Source organism: Larus michahellis, chromosome 1 (genome assembly GCF_964199755.1).
Source record: "Larus michahellis chromosome 1, bLarMic1.1, whole genome shotgun sequence".
NCBI classification, from domain to species: domain Eukaryota; kingdom Metazoa; phylum Chordata; class Aves; order Charadriiformes; family Laridae; genus Larus; species Larus michahellis.
Window position 1 is genome coordinate 190,622,334 of NC_133896.1, and position 10,167 is coordinate 190,632,500.

The window sequence follows — 10,167 nt, forward strand, 5'->3', positions numbered from 1 at the left end:
AATGGCAGCCTTATGTGGAGCAGAACTGCTCCTTTACATTTCCAGCATTAGACCCACCCTAATGTTGGCCCTCGGCTGAGCATGTCATATAGGGGCAGAATGAGGGAGTCAAACCTGGGACAGTTTCGTCTGTGCAGTCTGATACAAAAGGCTTTTCAGATGAGTGGTCCCCAAAAACACAATATGGTTTTGTTCCAGGGGGAATTCATTCCAGAAGAGGACTGAGGAGGGAATCAACATATGTGCAATGAGGACACCAGGGAGCCAAGACCTGGGACTGTTTGGGGGAACTAAATTATTTGATGCTGTAGGTGTAGCTTAGGACTATAGCTATACAACTGTGTGAAGAATGCCTGGGATCAAGCCCTGGAGATAAGCTTAGGTAACATGGACTCAGTTGCATCCACCAACAGCTCTGGAGTGGTCTGGATCAGAGCCACTGCTCCCGTTAGGCAGGCAATCAGGGCTTCAGAGCTCAAATTCAGTCCTGACTTTTTTATTTAGGAGGGCAGACCTGCTCTAAGAAACCAGACAACTACGTTTCAGATGGGTGAAGTCAGCAGAGGTGAATCACGCTCCCCAGCGAGTACCCTGCTGTTAATGTCTCTGTGGAAATACACAAACACTTAAAATCCCCAAACTATAGTTAAGCACAAACTGTACACAAGAGGGAAAGAAAAAAAAGAGTCTCACAGGAAGCTAAATCACTGACATCTTCCCTAGATTTTGTAGTTCCTATTTTATCTTTTCTAGGCGTTCAAACAAATAGGAAGTTCTGGTAAGGTACCAGGCCGTTCCCAGAAAGGGTGGTGGGGAGGTCTCTGCCACAGGGGTTGATTTTTAAACTGATAGTTCAGATGCTCTTCCCTCACGTAGGCAAAGGAAGCTGCCAACAGACAATAAAATACAGGAGACAAAACTGGGTCATCCAGGCACACTTTCATCTGGAACTCATGCACAGATGGAATTTAAAGAAAAATTGGATCTACTGAGGTAGGTGTAACAGAGGAGATTGAAAAGCCAACGGAGTGGGATTGCTGATAACAAAGGAAAGAAAAGGATCATATTTCTCCATGTCTTAAAGTGTTAATTAAGTGGGAAAAGGGAACAGTTTCTGCTATCTACCTGAGAAGAAATTTTTGGACACATGGTAGGTGTCAGACATTTGTGTATGGTGGTTGCTTTTCCTGTGGGTTCTCTGGCTTGTCTGCAAAGAGATCGTTCGCACGGTGTTTGAAAGCGGCTGATTTCCTACTTGCTTTTTGGTTTCTGGTATGCACTGGAAATATTTCACACTAAAAAAAGCAAAAAATGGGTGTTTGAGGAAACTAAAGGCACTGGAGGAAATTCTGAGAGCAGTACAAACCAGAGTCTTGTGGTGGTTAAGGCACTGCACAGGTTAAAACACAATAAATGAAAAAGTAAATGTAGGATGAAAGATGAAAACATAAACAACAAAAAAAGATGGAAGGTGTGACTGACCGGGAGGCAAAAATGTATATCCCCGTGCCTCTTGCGTGTCTCGTGACTCAAGGTAGGACACAAACCCATTGCCTCTCAAGCATGTGCTGGATATTGCTGTGGTGGGTTGACCCTGGCTGGACAACAGGTGCCTACCAAAAGCCGCTCTATCACTCCCTTCCTCAGCTGGACAGAAAATATAATGAAAGGCTCATAGGCTGAGATCAGGATGGGCAGAGATTACTCAGCAATTACCATCACAGGCAAAACAGACTCGATTCAGCTTGGGGAAATTAGATTAATTTATGGCCAATTAGAAGCCAGAGTAGAGTAACGACAAATAAAACCGAATCTTAAAACACCTTCCCCCCACCTCTCCTTTCTTTTGGGGCTCAACTTCACTCACAATTTCTCTGCCTCCCCCGCCGTGAGCGACGCAAGGGGACGGGGAATGAGGGTTGTGGTCAGTTCATCACACGTTGTCTCTGCAGCTCCTTCCTCCTCAGGGGGAGGACTCCTCACGCTCTTCCTCTGCTCCAGCCTGGGGTCCCTCCCACAGGAGACAGTCCTCCACAACCTTCTCCAACGTGGGTCCTTCCCATGGGTTGCAATTCTTCATGAACTGCTCCAGCGTTGAGTCCCTTCCATGGGGTGCAGTCCTTCAGGAACAGACTGCTCCAGCGTGGGTCCCCCACAGGGTCACAAGTCCTGCTTCAGCGTGGGCTCCTCTCTCCACGGGTCACAGGTCCTGCCAGGAGCCTGCCCCAGCGTGGTCTTCCCATGGGGTCACAGCCTCCTTCAGGCATCTACCTGCTCTGACATGGCGTCCTCCCCAGACTGCAGGTGGATATCTGCTCCAGCGTTAACCTCCATGGGCTGCAGGGGGACAGCCTGCCTCACCATGTTCTTCACCATGGACTGCAGGGGAATCTCTGCTCTGGTGCCTGGAGCACCTCCTCCCCCTCCTTCTTCACTGACCTTGGTGTCCTCAGAGTTGGTGCTCTCACGTGTTCTCACTCCTCTCTTCTGGCTGCTGCCATGCAGTTGGGTTTTTTTTTTCCACTTCTTAAGTATATTATCCCAGAGGCGCTACCACCATTGCTGACAGGCTCAGCCTTCACCAGTGGCAGGTCCATCTTGGAGCCAGCTGGCATTGACTCTATCAGACATGGGGGAAGTTTCTAGCAGCTTCTCACAGAAGCCACCCCTGTAGCTACCGTGCTACCAAAACCTTGCCATGCAAACCCAATGCAATTGCTCATTTGGATCAATTGTCTTTCTGCTTTTTTTCCCCTCCCATTGGTATTTAAACAACGCAGGCAACATCCTCCTCGCCATCTTTGGTCACTGTCCTTGGGTAACTAAATGGCAGCTCCACACCCACTACAGCCCCTAGCTCCATCCCAGCACCACCACCCCCCCAGCAGCAGCCAAGCTGTTTGCATCTGGGTGCCTAAGATGAGGTTCCTGGTCAGTAAGCACCTCCATAAAGCGGGCTGATTTTCGAACGCGTGGAGGTTCCCATTGCAAAGATACTTGTGCTGTGACGCATGTCACATGCAAAGACAATTTCTGTGACAGTTCAGTCTCTGAGCAGGTCAGATTTCCTTTCCTGATAAGATCTATTTCTACTGTGTTGCTGCTGTTTGCTCTAATGAGCAACCAGCTATATATTGATTAACCCCAAAGCCTTGGGAGCTGCTGAGGAGCACTCTAGCTGTGCCAAGGCAAAGCATCAGTAAAAAAAAGCTACTGACATAATAGACAGGAATGGGAATGTATTTAGACACCAAACTTAAGCATTAACTTCCCTGCTTCCACTGAGCTGTTAGGGGTTATCATTTGTCTTTTGACTTATGTTGACATTCCCCCTATCCGCTTGTCTCATACACTTAGGAAGGAGGAATCGTCTCCTCTAACATTAGCCCTTCCCAGTGCCAACCGTGATACCTCAGCGAACCATCTCATGCCGCTTGCATAGGCACTGCAAAGAAATGGGCACTTGTCGGGAGCAATTCATCTGTGACCTCCTGTGGACATCTCAGAGGGTAATCATAGAATCATAGAATCTTCATGGTTGGAAGGGACCTTTGAGATCATTGAGTCCAACCATACACACACAAAAAAAACCCCTACAGTCTCTGCCACTGGAGCATGCCCTGAAGTGCCACATCTGGATGTTTCTTAAACACCTCTAGGGATGGTGACTCAACCACCTCCCTGGGCAGGCTGTTCCAGTGTCTGACCACTCTTTCAGTAAAGTAATTCTTCGTAACATCTAACCTAAACCTCCCCTGCCGCAGCTTCAGACCATTTCCTCTGGTCCTGTCATCATTCACTTATTCCTGTCATAATGAAATGCCTGGTCCTATTCATGGCCACTGGACCTGGATGACTCGCTCAGAGGTAGGAGGCTGTGTTTGTTCCAGTGAATCCTATGGATTCTGCCTGCCTCCCTCGGCTTGGACACTTCAGGTGCTTGTTATGGTCAGTAGCAGTTTGCTGTGTTCTGGTCTACGAAAGTCATAAATTAAGATACGCTTGCTCTACCTACAACAGCAAATTGTCTCTTAACCTTCAAGAATTTCTGAGAACCTGGGAAGTATTTCCCAGCTAAGCTGGGAAGAAAAATGCAATCTTAAAAAACACAGGGAAGAGTAACTATAAAAACAATTGGGTTAATCAGAACATTTAATTTTGATAATTTCAACTGTAGTTTGATTTTTACGTAATTTAAACGCTTTTTCGTAACTTTATTGAAAATTAACTCCCATTTCTATGCAATTTTTCAAAGGCCTGGAGGAAATATGATTGCATTTAGGGTCTGTTGCAAGGGGAGATTTCAGCCCTTTGAAAGCTTCCTTTGTTGAACAAAGATATTTTTCTCTAATTGGGAAATTCTTCAAAACTAAGCCTTTTCAGCAACCCTTTCTATTTCTGGTGATTCAGCATTCCCTGATTAAGAGCTACTTGGTGGAAAATTCTGCCTGAGTTCAAAGGTTTTGCTGCACCTGGATTAATTATTACTTCTACACTGGGTAGACTGGGCTATGCTGAACTGCAGGTGTTACCATAGCAGAGGTGACCAGCAGCCTGGCAGGAATGGGGGACAGTTTGATCTGTGTTGGTTTCTGTTAACTTTTAGAGTAGCTCTGGGACATGCACGGGCTTTTATTTAAAAAGGGATGATCAGCTCCTAGTTTTTAGAGCAGATAATTAACAAAGTAGTCTCCTTATTTCTTTGTTGAAAACTATGCATGTGGGAATTAGGGCTGGCAGTTTATAAAGCCTCCTGGTGCCGTTACTATATTGCTTTTTAAAGTATAATCACACTTCAAAGGCAATTCTAAAGAGGTATTTCCAGTCTTTTGGCTGAAGCTGCTGTCTCTCCCCTCCCTCTCCACGTTGACATGTAGTAATGCCCATGTCCTCTGGAACAGGTTGCCCAGAGAGGTGGTGGAGGCCCCATCCCTGGAGACATTCAAGGCCAGGCTTGATGAGGCTCTGAGCAACTGCAGGGGGGGTTGGACTAGATGACCCTTAATGGTCCCTTCCAACTCAACACATTCTGTGATTCAATGTGGCATAGGTGGTGTACCTCACCTAGACCAGGCTCTGGCGCATCTTTACGTGGTGGTTTAAGATGTCAGTGCCCAAAAAGGTGGCAGCAGAAGAGGCCAGGCACCTGTGTCACAGCTAACAATGATATCCATTGCTCAAGCACCCCCTGCACCAGCATAGGCTGAGATGCTGGGCTGTGCCTGGCCGTCGTGCTGGGCTCCTGCAGCTGCTCTTGCTGGTGAAGGAGAGCTAGACCCCAGAAAGTGGTCAGATAAAACATGCCAAAGGAGGAACTGCTTGAACTGTTGCAGCCAGAGGGTCTCGAGCAGTTGCAGCAGTGCCGCTGGGTAATCTCTAGTGACCCCCATCCCTGGCACCCTTGACTTAGAGCAACCAAGTTTCATGAGATTTCCTCTAAGCTCAGCCAGGGCCTGAGTGTGGCTGTCCTCTTTGATCCTGGGGCTTGCCGACTACCCAGCAGCAAGGTTTTAAATAACAAGCCTCATTCTGCATCGAGATTCTCAGATCTGAGTCTGTATTTCAGCATGTGCCAGATCTCATGCTAGGTTGGTACTGTCTGTCGGTAACAGTAAACCTGTTAACAAGCACACAGAAGGGGCAGGAGGAGGGGAGGTCACTGTTATCAGCAGCCACATCCCTCAGATCCTTTTCCCTGTTTGGGATTAGCATATTCTGTTATTGTTTGGATCCTCCAGAATCCTCTTGTTTCCAGTGAATCAGAAACGAGTCCCTCCAGGGATGGGTAATCACTCTGATGGATCCATGTGACTGAAGCAGAACACAAAAGCCAAGTGAGTCTGTGCTCTCCTTCTTGGTTCTTTAAGTTCAGACTCAAATGCAAAATTAATCTCCTGAAACATATTTACAGGCTCTTGCCCTTTTTTTTTTTGGTGCGTTATCGCTACTGATGAGGCCAAAGGTAACTGGTTAACCTCCTTCCTACGTGAGGCAAAGGACGACTGAAATCTAACTAAACTCTGATCTCTGTTGCTTGCTGTGCGATGCAGCTGAGTGCCGGTGCTCATGAACCACACAAGGATGCAATTAGTTTAACAGCTCTTTATTATGAACGCGGCAGAACAGAATTAGAACTCAATTTACAAGTCTCCCTTGCAAACCCATTCAGCCGTTAAGGCCGCATCATCTTTCAGTTTTCCAAGGCATATAATTGATAAGTGATTTCTCCCTGCACACCTCAGCTCCTCATCTTTATTCATGAACCAATTAATCTCCGTAGGACACTGTGATCATTTACATACATGGCCAATGTCACCGACCTCTGTCATTTCGTTCTCGAAACAATTTTGCAGCCCATGAAACCACCAGGAGGGGAAAATCTGGGCTATGTCTAGATTTCTGTGGTTCTGGCATTTCTCCCTCGTGTCATTCCCGAATACAGAAATCAGATGTTACCTGTGCTAGAAAATGATGGGTTAAGCTGGGAGAAACAGACCTCTCGTCCCCGGGTGAGTGCTGTTCAGGTGGTATGTTTCAATCGTGGCTGATAGGCATGAGCAGAGGCTGAAAATACATTGTTCGCTTTGCAGTTTTGAGTACTCAGTTATGACAACCCACTTTATTCATTTCTTTATTCTACTCTCCTTGCTGTTTAGCTTTCCGGGGTCAGCAGAGAGAAAGATGCTGTAGCGTATGTGCTGTTTTGGGGAGGTGAGGAGGCATCCACACTGGTTAAACACTTTCCTCATGAGCTCTGTTTCCTGAAGGTCTGTTATCAGCTCCCACCCAAACAACACGTTGTCCAAGTGACTCATGTTTTCTTATTGCCAGGAGATACTGATTTATTTGCCAGTATCTTAACAAGGAGCACTTGCAAAACAAGTTTAACTTTTGTTAAACAAGGGATATCAAAGGGAGCTGCAGGAGCGCTCCAGGCAGAGCTACCGAGCACTTGAGAAAGGTGCTCCAAGCACGACGTACAAAGAGCACACTTCGGCTAAGATGCAAGCGAATGGATGCACAGCTGTGCCCCTCTCTACGTATGTAGGTATGATTGTACATATCAGGAATGCAATTAGCCCTGGAGTAGTGATGCGTTCTGCCTGTCTCTGAGTGCATCAACAGCATTTGCCACTCTTCTCTGCGCTGCTTGCACTTGCTCACATCGCTTGCACGGCATCAGGCAGAGGTTAGAAAAGTGGGCTCTTCCTTTGGGCTTTTGGAGGATTCTGGGACCTGTTTGAGGGTGCTGGTGAAGAGATGCTCCATGGAGCAAAGCTCCTGCCCCGTTTCGTTCACCCCTCATGGCTGGTGTGGTCCCCACCTCGGAGAGGCACGTCTCACTCCCAGCCCATGCTGACCACCAGTCTCCACAAGTAGATCCACACTGCAGAGAGACTCATCTCTGTCCCAGCAGAACCGCTCTTGGACAAATTGTCCTGGTTTGAGCAACAGAGGACTAATTTCTTTTCTAATGCTTGGGAAAACTGCACTTTTAGAAGACTCTAGTGTCTGAATTTGTGAAAATATTTACTTTATAGCCAGCTAGGCTATGTGGGTTTCAAGGTCTCAGTGTTTTTGAGTTCACCAGGTGCAGGGATGAGGAGGAGCGAGACCCAGGCATTTGACCCAAGCTGGCCAACAGGATTATTTCATACCATGAACGTCACCTTCCATATCAATTAGAAAGTTTGCTGCATAGTGCTCTCTCTCCTTTGATGGCAATGGTCCAGAGAACTTCTTGCCCCGGTGCCGGACCCCTGAGCCGTTCCCTTCCTCCCGAAGCTGCAGCACTCGCAGTGTCCCACATTTGCTGTCCCCTGCTGGGAGTGCACAGCTTCTGCTGATAGGATGGGCTGAGTATCATCCTTCTGTATTTTATATTGGTATTGGGATCGATATTGGTGCTTTGGTGTTATTAATGTTAATTATCTAGTCTCATCCTATTAAATCTGTTTAAATTTCAACTGTCGTGTTTCCTTGTTTTTTCTCGTTTCCCCTTCCTCGTTGGGGAGGAGTCATGGAGTGATAGAATAATTGTCTAAATGACAATAAATTTTTGTGGGTTTCTCAAACCATAACACAAATGCATCCAAATAGGCACTTGACTTTTCTTCTATCCATGCGGGGATGGGGAAGGGGAGAGGTGAGCTTTCCTGCAGTGCACTCTCAGTGTTGTGGTTGCAGACCCCCAGCAAAGCAGTGACACCGGTGTGTGGCTCCAGCACGGCGTGGTGCAACTGCTCTGGCAGCTGAGGGCACCTGTGCTGAAACCTTCTGCCATCTGCAGCCAAGGACCATGCTCTGAGAGCCCCGTGATTCCTGTTTAGTGTATCATTTCCTAACCTTTAGGAGATCACTGTAGGCGAGGGAGGTATTTCTGTCACAGTGCTGGGTGTCCCCCTGCCCAGAGCTCATGTGAGAAGTGTGGAGTGAAATGACCTTATGAGAATTTGTTCCTCTACTAAACTCAGAGCCTCTGGGTGCTTCCAAATGGATGCCACCAGGTCACCAGAGGCTGAACCTCTGTTAGTAGGTCGTTCCTGCACGTTGTAAAGCTTGGCAAGCCAAGGAGGTTACTGACAGTATGGGTCCCGTTAGCACAGTACACAACCTTTATGATTAGCAGAACCTATATTCCTAGAATTTGGCTCCAGCAGCAAATCTGGGAAGTTTCTAGATGCATATGACTGTTCTTCAAGGTCTGAACACCACATGGGCAGCATCATTCCATGTCGGTCGGAGAAGCATTGTGACTGGAGCATTATGGGGTGCTGCAGCCACATTTCCCTAATGCGAAATGTAATTTGACAGTGCAGCAAGCAATGGAGGTAGGGCTGGTGGTGAAGACCTGCATCTGTCCTCAGAGATCTCTGTTACTTTTCACTGATGTGGCTGATGGGGCCTTTTTACCGGTGTGTTACTTAACCACAGGACTGTTTCACTAGCACCCAAGCAGACACAGGTCTTGAGGAGAAGGCACGGAGAGACTGATGCACCTAAGGCTCAGCCACCACCTCTCAGATGTGCAGGGTGTTCTCCTCCAGGGCTGCAAAATCAAGGGGGGGACACTTTACTGAAGGGCTGGTCAGAAGACATCTCCCCACCTCATCGACAAACTAACACGTGCTCTGAGGTGTCTGGTTTGCTTAACTGCAGTGAAGAGCCAGGACAATTTAATAGGCTTCCAGAGGTGCCTGGCAATGGGACATTGCTTTTCTGGCCTGCAGTAATCAAAGCAGCACCGTGCATGTTAGTCACCTGCTGGGAGGTTGTCCCGGGTGTGTGTGGGGGGTTTCTCTCCATGCTTTGTGTCTTCCCAGATATTCATTGCCGTATTCCTTTAGATCCTTAACACGTGCACTAATAAGTGCCTGCCCTGAGGGAGTTCAGTGCTTATATGCATGGTTGGTTATGTAGCTTTCTGCCCTTTTCACAAACCTCAGACATATCATTACCTGGGAGCAAGTGGCCTGTGGGAATTCTGGCCCTTCTCGGCTTTGGACAATTTATCATGGATCTGTAATAGCAACAGTGGCTTGCACCCTGGGAGCAAGTTAAGTCTTCTGTAAGATACCGTTGCCTTTAAAAAGTGATCAGGGCACAAAAAGTAAAAAAGGCGCGATGAAAAACAACACTTTAAAACTAGTAATTTTGCTTCAGAGCTGTGTGTTGCTTCCCGAGCAGCAAAGGAACCATCAGGAAAACAACATCGTTTTCCCGGTGGCAGAAGAGAACTGCCACAGAGCATTGATATACATAAAAAAATACGAAAAAAAAATGAGAACATTAAGTTATATTTAGTTTGGTCCTAATTCAGAGTTTGCCCACACTAAGCTATATAAAGTCTATCACCTTACCAGCACACAGAGCTCCCCTATCTACTGGCTTGCTTAATGAGCAGCTTCTTAGGTTTGTGTATAAATTTTAATTTTGGCGTTGGTCACCATGCGACAGGCAATGGGGCTCAGGCATTCAGTGACGCTACTCTCTGCTGCTCACTGCCTCCGCTTGCCTGAAAAGTACTGGACTTAAAGTGGCTGAGCAGCTTGGTGGAAAACACTCCCAAATTCTTGACAAGTCCATTCTTCCGATGGTGGAGGAGGCTGCCAGAAGCGGCAGAAGATGGTGAGCTGGAGAGTCTCAATAGCAACTCAACACATGGGT